This window comes from Orycteropus afer, unplaced genomic scaffold (assembly GCF_000298275.1).
Source record: "Orycteropus afer afer isolate SDZICR_OR568_19922 unplaced genomic scaffold, OryAfe1.0 scaffold00056, whole genome shotgun sequence".
NCBI classification, from domain to species: Eukaryota; Metazoa; Chordata; class Mammalia; order Tubulidentata; family Orycteropodidae; genus Orycteropus; species Orycteropus afer.
In genome coordinates, this window is record NW_006921643.1 from 9,194,822 (window position 1) to 9,208,978 (window position 14,157).

Consider the following 14,157-nt stretch of genomic DNA (forward strand, 5'->3'; position numbering starts at 1 on the left):
ACAACATGACCAAAATAGGTGAGACGAAGTCTGGCCATTCTTGCTTCCAAGGAGCATTCTGGCTGTACTTCCTCCAGGACAGATCTGTTAGTTCTTTTAGTCTTGACAGTACAGCCTGAATATTCCTTGAAAGTGAGAATGTTGAGACTTTATGTCATGTACTTTGGATATGTTATCAGGAGAGAGTCGTCCCTGGAGAAGGACATCATGCTTGGTAAAGTAGAGGGTCAGGGAAAAGAAGAAGACCCTCAACTGGACTGACACAGTGGCTGCAGCAATGGGTCAAACATTCCAATGATTGTGAGGATGGCGCAGGACCAGGCAGTGTTTTGTTCCACTGTACATGGGACTGCTAGCAGTCTGAGCTGACTCCATTACAACTAACAATAACAACAGCTTTTCTCCTTTACCTCAATATAAGGTAAGAATAAAATATCAACAGTGCCCAGTCAGAGATCAGAGACTCAAATGGAGGGCTTTGAACAGTTTCAGTCACAGCTTTTGAAGCAAAACCAAAATAGACTTGAATTTTATTTGTTGAACACCAAGAAAATAATATACTTTTAATGTTCCCAGAGAACTTACAATCCATCTGTGTGTATGTAACATTTATTCCATCTAAGCACTGGGATTTTTTTGTTTTGTTTTGTTGTTGTTTGGGGGGATATTTACAGAGGAAATTCTTTTCCATTTAATAGTTCATGCACATTCATGACATTGATTACACAATCCCAGTGTGACAGCTTTCTTCCCACTTCCTCCCTGTGGTTCCCTTTTCCCTTTGCCTTTCTTTCCTATCTTTTCCTGCCCTCTGAGCTATCTCCTTGCTCAAATGCTGCCCTTCTGATCTTCCACGGTTCAAAGGAATGTACCTACCTGGTATAATTGTTCACCTCCTAGGCTTGTTGTTTGGCTGTAAGTTAAGCCAAGGGAGTGAGTTCAATTCCAGGCCTGAAGGGTGACTAGGGGCCATAGGCTTGGGGTTTTCACCAGTCTCTGTCAGACTAGTAAGCCTGGTCTATTTTAGGATTTTGAGTTTCGTTCCACATTTTTCTCCCACTCTATCCAGTATCTCCAATTTTGATCCCTTTCTGAGTGATTGGCAGTGGTAGCCAGGTACCATATAATTCTTCTGGTCTCAGGGTCATGTAGGCTGAGGTTCCCATGGTGCACTAGTCCCTTGGACTAATTGTTTCCATGCATCTTTGATTTTCTTTATTCTTCTTTGCTCTGGATGAGAAGAGACCAATTATTGCATCTTAGATATCTGCTCACGAGCTTTTAAGATCCCAGTTTCTGCTCACCAAAGTAGGATGTAGAACAATGTTTTTGTGTAGTATGTTATGCCAGTTGAGATTAATGTCCCTTGAAACCATGGTCCCAAGCCCGTGGGCCCAGTGACTCATTCTATCAAGCTGTTTGGTTGTGGCTAAGAAGTTATCATAATTTTGCCCCCTGTTAGCTCTGTTATACCCACCAGCCACTCCTCGGAAGGAACGTTGGACAATCTACTTCTGTAGTGATGCCACCTCAGAAACCCAAGGAGGGGTTGCTATGAGTTGGATCTGACTCGATGACAGTGAGTTTGGTTTGGTTTGGTTTTAGCTCTATTAATATATGGGCATTTTCATGTTGTAGTTAGGTGCCTTCTAGTCATCTCTGACTCATAATGACCTTATGTACAAAAAGAATGACACTGACTGATCCTGTGCCAGCCTCATAATCCCTGCTATACCTGAGCGTGTCCTTGCAGCCACTGTGTAAATCCATCTCATTGAGGGCCTTCACCTTTTTTGTTGACCCTCCACTTTACCAAGCATGATATCCTTCTTCAGGGAATGGGCTCTTCTGACAACACAACCAAAGTAGGTAAGATGAAGTATGGTCATTCTCGCTTCCAGGGAGCATTTCGGCTGCACTTCTTCCAGGACAGATTTGTTAGTTCTTTTAGCAGTCCGTGGTACTCTTCGCCAGTACCACAACTCAAAAACATCAACTTTCCTTTAGTCTTCCTTATTCATTGTCCAGCTCTCACGTACATAAGAGGCGAATGAAAATGCCATGGCTTGAATTAGGTGCACCTTAGCCTTCAAGGAGATATCTTTGATCTTCATCACTTTTGCAGCAGATTTGCCCAATGCAATATGTCGTCTGATGTCTTGAGTGCTGCTTCCATTGGTGTTGATTGTAGAAACAAGTAATATGAAGTCTTTGACAACTTCAGTCTTTTCTCCATTTATTGTGAGGCTGCTTATTGGTCCAGTTGTGAGGATTTTTGTTTTCTTTATATTGATGTGTAATCCGTACTGAGTGAACTCTGGTGGCATAGTGGATAAGGCACTTGACTGCTAATCAGAATGTCAGTGGTTTAAACCCATCAGCTGTTCCATGGAAGGAAGATGGGGCGATCTACTTCCATAAAGATTTACAGACTTGGAAACCCAGTGGGGGTCGCAATGAGTCAGAAATGACTCGATGGCAGTGGGTTTGGTTTTTTATTTTTTAAATCCATACTGAAGACCATATAGTCTTCAATCTTCATCAGTAAGTGCTTCAAGTTATCCTAACTTTCATCAAGCAAAGTTGTGTTGTGTGAATATTGCAGGTTGTTAATGAGTCTTCCTCTCATCCTGATGCCACATTCTTCTTCATATAATCCAGCTTCTCAGATTATTTGCTCAGCATACAAATTGAATAAGTATGGAGAAAGGATATAACCCTGATGCACTTTCTTCTCAATTTTAAACCATGCAGTATCCCCTTGTTCTGTTCAAACAACAGCCTCCTGGTCTATGTACAGGTTCCTTATGAGTGCAATGAAGTGTTCTGGAATTCCTATTCTTCTCAATGTTATCCATAATTTGTTATGATCCACACAATCAGATGCTTTTGCATAGTCAATAAGACACAAATAAACCTCTTTTTGGTATTCTTTGCTTTTAGCCACGATCCATCTGACATCAGCAGTTCCATGTGCTCTTCTGAATCCAGCTTACATATCTGGATGTTCTCTGTCAATATACTGCTGCAACCATTTTTGAGTTGTCTTCAGTAAGATTTTACTTGCATTTGATATTAATGATATTGTTTGATAATTTCCACATTCTGTGGGATCTCTTTTCTTTGGAATGGGTACAAATAGGATCTCTCCCAGTCAGTTGGCTATATAGTTGTCATCCAAATCTCTTGACAGAGCTGAGTGAGTGCCTCCAATGCAGCATCCATTTGTTGAAACATCTCATTGGATATTCTGTTAATTCCTGGAGCCTTGTTTTTTTTTTTTTTTGTCAATTCCTTCAGTGCAGCCTTGACTTCTTCCTTCAGTACCATTGGTTCTTGATCATAATACCACCTCCTGAAATGGATGAACATCAACCAATTCTTTTCGGAACAGTGACTCTGTATATTCCTTCCATATCCTTTTGATGTTTCCTGGATCATTCAATAGTTTGTGCATATAATGTTTCAATATTGCAACGTGAGGCTTAAATTTTTTCTCAGTTCTTTCAGCTTGAGAAATTCTGAGTGCATTCTTCCCTTTTGGTTTTCCAGTTCCAGGTCTTTGCACATATCATTATAATAATTGGCTTTATCTTCTCGAACTGCTCTTTGAAATTTTCTGTTCAGCTCCTTTATCTTGTCATGTCTTCCATTTTCTTTAGCAACTGTGCACTCAAGGGCATGTTTCAGAGTCCCTTCTGACATCCGTTTTGGTCTTTTCTTCCTTTCCTGTCTTTTTAATGACCTTTTGCTTTCTTCATGGATGATATTCTTGCTGTCACCCCACAATTCTTCTGGTTTTAGGTCATTGGTTTTCAATGCATCAAATCTATTCTTTAGAAGGTCTCTAAATTCAGAAGGGATATAATCAAGGTCATATTTTGGCTCTCATGGACTCCTTTTAATTGTCTTCAGCATCAACTTGAACTTGGATATGAGCAGTTGATAGTCTGTTCCACAGTCAGCTGCTAGCCTTGTTTTGGCTGAAAATATTGAGCCTCTCCATTGCCTCTTTTCATAGTTGTAGTCAAGCTGATTTCTGCATACTCCAGTTGGTGAAGTCCACATGTATAGCTCCCATTTGTGTTGTTGAGAAAAGGTATTTGCAATAAATAAGTCATTGTTCTTGCAAAATTCTATCATGTGTTCTCCAGCATTATTTCTACCTCCAAGGCCATATTTTCCAACTACCAGTAACTCTTCTTTGCTTCCAACTTTTACATTCGAGTCACCAGTGATAATCAACACATCTTGATTACATGTTCGGTTAATTTCAGACTGCAGAAGTTGGTAAAAATAATTAATTTCCTCATCTTTAGCTTTCATGGCTGGTGCATAAATTTGAATAGTAGTAGTGTTAACTGGTCTCTCTTGTAAGCATATAGATATTATCCTATTCCTGACAGCATTGTACTTCGGGACAAATCTTGAAACGTTTTTTGTGATGATGAATCCCACTCCATTCCTCTTCAATTTGTCATTCCCAGCATAGTAGATCATATGGTTGTCTGATTCAAAATGGACAAAACTGGTCCACTTCAGCTCACTAATGCCTAGGATATTGATCTTTATGCATTCCATTTCATTTTGGACAACTTCTAATTTTCCTAGAATCATACTTTGTACTTTGCATTTTCTGATTATTGATGGATGTTTGCAGCTGTTTTATTTTTCCCATTTTGACTTATGCCACATTAGCAAATGGAGGTCCCGAAAGCTTTACTCCATCCACATCATTAAGCTCCATTCTATTCTGAGAAGGCAGCTCTTCCTCAGTTATGTTTTGAGTGCTTTCCGACCAGAGAGGCTTATCTTCTGTCACTATATTGGACAGTGTTGCAGGGCTATTCATAGCGTTTTCCAGTAATATCAGTGTTTCACTGCTATTCATAAGGTTTTTATTGGCCAATTCTTTGAGATGTGGATGGCCTCTTCTTCTGAGTCTGTCTTAGTCTGGAAGCTCCACTGAAAGCTGCCCACCATTCTTATAGCACATACAAATACATATGTAGACATATCATCTGCCAAACCTATATGTAAAAAACCAAACCAAACTCACTGCCATTGAGTTGATTCTGACTTACAGCAACCTCCATTGGGTTTTTGAGGCTGAAAATCTTTACAGAAATAGATTGTCCCATCTTCCTTCCTCCGAGTGGCTGGTGGATTTAAATCACTGACCTTCTGGTTAGCAGCCAAATGCCTTATCCACTGCACCACCAGAGCTCCTTTTAAACATGTATATGGTCATGGATATCGTCATGTTTGCCTATCCATACTTGGTTATTTTACTGTCTACCTATGTATCCATCCATAGATTAATGTTTGCTATTGCTGATAATGAAGTATTGTGTATGTGAAAGTATTTACCTTTGTTGTCTGTACCTCTTGTGCACCTTTCCATGTCTTCCTTTTATTTATTTATTTATATTGTGATTTGGGTGCAAATTTACAAAGCAGATTCGTTTTACTCTCAATAGTTCAGGCACATTTGATTTCATGCCCCCAATTACAATCTCCAACCATAAAAAACTCTCCTCCCCTCAATTACCCCTTCCCTCTGTCTTCAACTACCCCTTCCCTCTGTCTTCAACTACCTCTTCCCTCTGTCTTTCTGTCAAGAAACCTGTCTGTCCAGGTTTCCCTCTATGTGAATGCTGCCCCTCTGATGTCTCATGGCTGATTGATCTAAAGGGTGCATCTCTCTAGGGTAAGGTGCGTATATCTCCCCAGGGTAGGTGTTCTGTTTGTAAGCATTTCTACCATTGGGCTGAGAGCCAATCCATGGAAGTGAGTCTATTTCCAGGCCCAAAGGATGACCTGGGCCTACATTCTTGAGAATTCTACCTGTCTCTATCCAACCAGTAATTCTGGTCATTTTTATGTTTTTAAGTTTTGTTCCACATTTTTCCTCCCACTCTATCCAGTATTTCCAATTTTGATCCCTTTCCAAGTGGTTGGCATTGGTATCTGGGCACCATCTAGTTCTTCTGGTCTCAGAGTCATGAAGGCTGAGGTCCTTGTGGTCCATCATATCTTTTGATTAATTGTTTCCAAATGGATCTGATTTTCTTCATGCTTCTTTGCTCTAGATGAGAGGAGACCAATAGTTGAGTCTTCGATGGCCATTTGAAAGCTTTTAAGACCCCAGTCGCTATTCATCAAAATATGATGTAGAACAAGATTTTTATGTACTATGTTGTGACACTTGAGTATGATGTCCCTTGAGACCCTGGTCCAAGCCTGCAGGCCCTATCCTCATGTCTTCCTTTTTCTTGGAGTTATTTTGTTGGTCATTCACTTTTGGTATGTTGCCTTTCCTTTCACCCAAATCAGTATGTGTCTCTTACCTATCTAGCAATTTTCTTTCCCTTCCCCTCCCGTCCTTGGTAACCAACAAAGAAAGTTTCCTTTCATGTGTAAACCTTACCTTGACTTTTATAATAGTGGACTAATACAATATTTGTCCTTCTGTGATTGACTTATTTCACTCAGCATAATGTCCTGAAGGTTCATCCACCAGACAAGAATTTTTAAAGTCTGGGCAATCCAGAGCAATAATTGGAATAGGAAAAATTATAGGCCTAAGCCCTGGAATGGGAGACAAGGAAGAGGCATAGTGAGCCCTGTCAGCAGCCTGATGTGTGAGCTTAGATTATTGGCAGGATTGTGGAGATTGACACACATTCAAAGTGGTACAGTTGGCTGCCATCTTTGAGCACAGCATTGCTCTCTCTAACTCTTCTCAAAATCCAATGGGCAAGAGATGTGGTTGCTACGCAACACATACACTGCCCTTGTTTTCTAAGGGGGAGATTATGTTTCTAGCAGAGCTTCAACCCATAATTTTTCCCTTTGCTGTTATCGTTCAGTTCACCCAAATTTTAAAATTTGCCTTTATTCCTGTTTCACTTCCTTAACCATGACTGAATCACGAAGAACTGGTTTGAAGTCCTGCTCAAATGGCTACAAAGAATAGGAAGATAGAGCTGAAGCTTCACTTTAGTAGAGGACAGTGCTCTCTAGTTAGTCCCACCACTCTCTATTATCCCCAACAAGAAATGACCACTAGATTTAAAGCAACAGACTTCCTAGGTGGTCACACATCTTAGGTTCTGTCTCAGTTGTTAGATATTTGGGAGTAGGGACTATGGTGAACTGGAAAGCTGTGCTACACCTAAGAAAATATCTGCTTCTCAAGAAAGTTATTGCTACATGTGAATGTGAGGCCCAATGTCACCGTATAATCTGTTTTTTCAAGGGAAGCCAGATAACTGGATTTGCATGTAAAATCTAATTTTTAAATATTGACAACAAATTTGTGTTTTAAAAAAATTTCAAGTGAGTTAGATAAAACTTGTCTGTGGGTTATATTTCGCCAGAATTTTCTGTTAGCAGTCCCTGGGGGTACAGGGTGGGTCATCTGGAAAACTCCATTTCTCCAGATGGCAGAACACAAGAGAATGGGAGTAAATGAGAGAAAGTGTTTAAACCCAAAGAGCTGTCTGCATGATTGAAGCAGCATGGATGATAGGAGATGGACTTTGGCTCATAGGCCTGGGTTTTGATCCCACCTTTCCTTTGCACCAGTGTGAATGGCCAGATGATTCCACCTAACAGAGTCTCAGTTTTCCACTTCATAAAATGGGAAGAATGGTATTTGTTTCATCAAGCATATCAAAGTACTCTATACACTTTAGGAGCTTTGGTGGCCTGGTGCCTAAGGCATTTGACTGCTAACCAGAAGGCTGGTAGTTCAAACCCACCAGCTGCTCCTCAGAAGGAAGATTGGGCAATCTACTTCTGTAGCGATACCACCTTGGAAACCCAAGGAGGGGTAGCTATGAGTCGGATCTGATGCGACAGCAGTTGAGTTTGGTTTTGGTTTGGTCTATACACCTTGCTTTAGGAGCTCTGGTAGTGTAGTGCCTAAGGCACTTGACTGCTAACCAGAAGGTTGGCGGTTCAAACCCATCAGCCACTCCTCGGAAGGAAGATGGGACAATCTACTTTCGTAGTGATACTGCCTCAGAAACCCAAGGAGGGGTTGCTATGAGTCAGGTCAGACTCAAAAGCACATAACAACAACAACAACATACTCCTTGATTTAGGAGCTCTGGTGGCGTAGCGCCTAAGGCATTTGACTGCTAGCCAGAAGGCTGGCGGTTCAAACCCACCAGCCATTCCTTGGAAGGAAGGTTGCGCAATCTACTTCTGTAGTGATACGGCCTTGGAAACCCAAGGAGGGGCCGCTATGAGTCGGGTCCAACTCCACGGCACATAGCAACAAAAATACACCTTGCTTTATACAGTGCTCAGTAACTATCTCTCAAGCAGGCCTCAACTTCAACATGCTCAAACCAAACTTAACATGAACAGCATCCCCAAAGGCCTTCCTCCTATTTGTTAAGTAGCCTCCTCGCCAAGGTGCGATGACTCAGCTTTCTCCTTTGTTCCTGGGTATTGTTGAAGTCCTGTGCCTGTCTCTTTCTCTCCCTGCTATCTTTCCTGAATTCCTTCTCTCTTCTTTATTTCCCCTGCCATCACACCCCCACCTCAATATACTCATTACCTTTAACCCAGTTATGTTAATTCTTTCTATACCTTCAGCCCTTGGTGGTATTATCAGCTATCCTTGTTGCTGCTATTACTGCTCTTGAGTTGTCTGGATTCATGGCAATACCATAGACCAGAATGAAAAGCCATCTGTGGTAGTTATGTTTGTGTGTCAACTTGGCTGGGCCTGGTTGAGTGGCTGGGCAGCTGGTGGTAGTTATTTCCCATGATGAGACTGGCAGTCAGCTCCGTGGTGGGATCTACCACAAGCAGCTGAGTAGCTGCCTTTGGGATGTGGTCTGCTTCCTGTATATAAGGAGAAGCCTTGAGAATGGTCTGTAGCCTATGGCACGCTTGGACCCTGCATGTAGCTGTGTCATTGCTCAGCAGCCTGCTATGCTCTGCCGACCTTGGGACTTACAATGGACTTAAGTTAATGGCCTGCCGTGTGGTTTGGTAACATCAGGACTGTGCCCTTTTACTTGTCAACCTTGGGGCTTCTCAGCCTCAGCAGCCAGCAGCTGAGTGAAGAAATGCCTCTAGCTCCAGTGGGTCGGGAGCAGGAGGCAGAGCTGGACCCCAAGGTTGAGGGGTTTCACCCAGCCCCTAGAGCGTGGCACTTTGAATTTGGATTTAAAGCCTCCACATTGTAAGAATAAACTCCTGTTTGTTAAGGCCATTCCATTTGTGGTATATGTCCTGTCAGAGCTGCACTAAGTAACCAAAACACCATCTCTATGATCAATTATAGATTTGGCTGTTGTGACCCATAGGGTTTTCACTGGCTGGTTTTCTGAAGTAAGTTGCCTTTCTTTGTAGTCCATGTTTGTCTAGAAGCTCTACTGAAACCAGTTCAGTGTCACAGCAACATACAGTCGTCCACAGACAGATGAGTGGTGGCTTCACATGACATGCATTGACGACTCTGCTTCCTCCCAAACCACATTAACAGCATGTCTCCAGAGCCACCTTCCTGAGATGCAGCTCTGCTTGTGGTAATGTTGACCCACCAAATCTGGTGGTTAACGTTCCCTTCCTGAGCTCCTGAGCTCCCTCAATCTGTCCTCTCACTACCTTTTCCTTGTTCTCCTTTGCCAGTCTTCCCAGACTCATCCCCTTTCACCCCCTATCTATCTTGCCTCACCCAGTGCACCTCAGTTCCCCAAATTTGTCATATTCCTTCCAAGGTATTTGCAACTGTTGCTCCTAAGATTTATCATGTTGGTCCCCTGCTCTTTACCCAGCCAGCTCCCATTTATCCATTGGGTATTGCCTTATCTGTTCCTGTTTCAGAAAAGCTTCCTATATATAGTCTCTTACCTATTCCCATCACATTCTAACTACCCCCTCAGCTCTTATCCCAGTAGTCCTGAGGGGCTTGTGCATAATATGTCCAGTCTGCCTTTTCTGTCCAAATGCAGCTCTGGGAAGGTAGTACCATTTCTGGCTTGTTCTGCTATGTATCTCATGTATTTATTGAATGAACAAAGACTCTTTTTCATGCAACTCCTCTTTATACACCTACTGCTACAGAGAAATTAAATCATTCACTCTTCCCTACACACACTTCAAAGTCTTTAAATGCTTGAACTCTTGCGTTACCTGCCTAGGTTTAAATCCTTCCTTTACCCTTCCTCCTATTACAGAGCTCTGGTGGCATAGTGCCTTAAGGCATCTGACTGCTTAACCAGAAGGTTGGTGGTTTAAACCCAACAGCTACTCCATAGAAGGAAGACTAGACAGTCTACTTCCTAAAGATTTACTGCCTTGGAAACCCAAAGGGGGTTGCTGTGAGTCGGAATCAACTTGATGGCAGACTTGATGGCAGTGAGTTTGTCTTTTTTGGTTTTACCTATTCCTAGCTGTGCCACATTGGGCAGGTCACTTTGCCTCTCTGTGTCTTTGTTTCTTCAGCTGTGAAATGGGACTGATAACAGTATGTACTTAATAGACTCCCTGTCCCACCACATCTACTGTGTAACCTTGGGCAACGTGACCACCCTGAGTCTGGATTTCCCCATCACTGAAGTGCAGATGGTGATGATAATATTGTTTGCATTACTGTGATGTAATGCATAGGAAGTACACAGCAGATGCCTGGCATGGATTGTGCATGTTATATAATCATAGCTGTCATGATAGTAGTTTAGTGGTTGTTCTGATAGTAATTCAGGGTCATCTCTAGACTGTGAATTAGGTCTTCCTATGACCCATCCTGTGCTAACCTATACATGGTTTAATGATGGGGGAAGAGGAATGACAGATTAATAATGCAAACCCCCGCCCCCAGTCTAGTACTTCTCTTTGCATCTGTTTGCTGCCATGAAATTTAAAGAGTTAGCAAGATAACCTGTTTGGCATGATGTGTAACCTCAGTATATTTACCCCTGTGAGTCAAACCCCTGACTTTCCAACTTGGGGTTACCTCCCCCAGTCACCCTCCAGCTCATCACTTGTTTTGTTTCTTTCATAGATTTTTCCTAATTTTTGACATTATAGTCTGTCTTTTCTCCCAGACTGAAAGTTCCATGAGGCTGTTGTTAAGTGCTGTCAAATCAGTTTTCAACTCAGGGAGAGCTGTGTGAATTACTCAATATTGCTCTTCTGGCTATAGTCTTTGTGACTCCTACCAGGTGACTGGGTAGGACTATGCAAATGTAGGGTGCTTGTGGCACATTCAGGGGATTGACTAGCTTGTTAGTAGTGTGAATGAGGTACATGGCACCCTTGTGGGGGTGGGACAGTACAAATAAGGTATATGGAATCCTAACCTGAGGATTCATCAGTTTTACCATCTTGCTAGGCTTACAATCACTACCATCAAGAAAGAACCAGACATGGAACATGTCCCTAGACCTGAGATCCCTGCACTGGATCTCCATGGCAGAGAGACAGCAGAGAGATGGCAGCAGCAGAACCAAGAGGACTACACGAGATATCGTGTCAGGCTTGCCAGCCCATAGTGAGAAAGCTGAGTGCCTTTAAGCAGGAGGCTTGCTGGCAGAGGGTGGTTGTGCCTGTCAGCAGAGCTGAAAGAGCTTTGTAACACTTGCCCCAGTAGGGCACAAGCCAGGCCAAGAGGCCAAGGGCCAAGGAGAGAGGCATGTCTGCAGGCATGGTAGTAGGAAGGCTATCCTGATTGAAGAATTGTATCCTGAGCATTCCTCAACCTGAATTGTAACCTGTTACTGCTCTTATAAACCCCGTAATTGTGAGTGTGCTGTGTAGATGTTGCAACGAATTGTCGAGCCCAGAAGAGAAGTAGGGAGTACTGTGGGAGGGATGGTTGATGTCATAATTGGTGAAAAGTTTGGAGAGCAGTGGCATGTTTGACCTGTACCTCATAGAAATCAACCTTGGGCTGCTGCTGCTGCTGGTGATTCTGTCTCCCCTCTTGAAGTTGGAGGAGGTCAGATGATGCCTCCCCTGCACCCTTTTTGCAAGACCCAGTGTGATAGAGTAGAACTGCTCCATTTCTAGCCTGTAATCTCTATGGGAGCAGATCAGTTCTTTCTCCTGTGGAGCCATTGGGTGGGTTTGAACCACCAACATTTTGGTTAGCAGTTGAATGCCTAAGTGTTTGCATCACAAGGGCTCCTTTCTATCAGTTTAAAGACTTTGGAATTATTCATGCCTGGTAGAGAGGGGAGAAGGATGGATGATAGAAAGGAAAGGAGGAAAGAAAATGCTCTGAATATCCTTGAATAGACTTTAAAAGTCTAAAATTTTAATCCAGTGTCAACTCTGGTATGGAAGATTGGAAACTCTAAAAAACAGGGGAGGGAGGCTCTCTCTGTTTCCAGTGTAGTTTGACAACATTGCTGGTGAATTCTTTTTGTGGTTAATTTCACACAGATCATTCCTTCTGAATGCAGCCTGTGGACCTCCCAGGAGGATGCCAAGCCTTCTCACCCCATTCTAGCTGGGGATGTTTTTCTCCTTGGTCAGCTGGTGCCTCTCAGAGCCTGTTGGCCTATTGTATCCAGGCCATCTCTGGCTGACCTATATCACAAGGTGGGAAAGAACAGGTATTAAAATAGTAGTAACATTCATCTGTGGAATTTTCCTATGTGCTGAGTGCTTTATGTATATTAAAAGCAAACCAGTTACTGTGGAATTGATTCTGATCCATAGTGACCACATGTATGTCAGAGTAGACCTATGCTCTGTAGGATTTACAATGGTTATGATCTTTTGGAAGGAGCTCTGGTCATGGGCTTGTTAAGACATTTGGCTACTAACTGTGTTGTGCCCAGATCTTGAATCCCCAAAGACCACCAAGGAGCCGATTCCACTGCAAAAGCATAGGGGTGGTTTATTCAAGCTCGAACTCGGACCCTCATCCGTCACCGACGCAGCGGTTCAGGATTGAGAGCCCCAAACTCAGGGGTAATGGGGTCTTTATAGGGGTCTCAATAGGAACAAGGAAGTTTCAATCAGAAAATTACAGGATTGGTTGACGTTTTCCAAGTTGCTAGTTGTTTCTACTTGATTGGCTCTGTCTGGTGGGCCGAAGCCACAAACTGTGGTTTCTAACTATTTTAGGTAAGGTATTTCTGTGCCATCTCCTGATTGGTTGTTGCTAAGGAGTGTGTTTGAGAGTATCGATGAGGTAGTTAGGACTCTTTGTGGTTTTTCCAGTAACTAGAGCACTAAAGCATGAAGTATGTGCTAAGGCCTTTTGCACAAATGGCTACCTACTCAAAATGGTTACATACAGGGTGGTGGTTACATAGAAACATAATCTCATACTCTCACAACTGAAAGATCAGTGGTTTGAATCCACCAGCTGCTCCATAGAACAAAGATGAGGCAGTTTGCTTCCGTAAAGATTTACAGCCATGGAAACCCAGTGGGGGTCACTTTGAGTCAGAATCCACTTGATGGCAGTGAGTTTGTTTGTTTGCTTTTGTGATCTTTTGGAAGTAGATTGCCAGGCCTTTCTTCTGAGGCACTTTGGATGTACTCAAGCACCACCCAAGGACTCTGTTTATATATGTTACCTCATTGCTTTCTCACAATAGTTCCATGAGGTAAGTACTATTATTACCCCAATCTCAGTTCTCTAGTGCTACTAAGACAGAAATACCACAAATGGATGGCTTTAACCAACAGAAATTTATTTTCTCATAGTTTAGGAGGTTAGAAGTCTGAATTTGGAGTGCCGGTTCTAGAGGAGGCCCTTCTCTGTCAACTCTGGAAAGAGGTCCCTGTCTCTTCTGCTTCTCTTCCTGGAGATCTCCAGGTGTCTTGGCATCTATCTTACCTCATCTCTCGTTCTAGTTTGTGTTTAATCTCTTTTATATCTCAAAAAAGATTGATTCAAGATACACTGTCTTACACTAATCTTCCTTCATGTGCATAAGAAAGACAACCCATTCTCAAATGGGATTATAACCACAAGCGTAGAGGTTAGGATTTAAAACACATATCTTAAGTGTCGTTGAGTCGTTTCTGACCCATAGCAAACCCATGCACAGCAGAACAAAACACTGCCCGATTCCGCACCAGCCCCACAATCCCTGCTATACTTGAGCCCATCATTGCAGCCACCGTGTCAATCCATCTCATTGAAGGCCTCCCCCTCTTTCGTCGACCCTC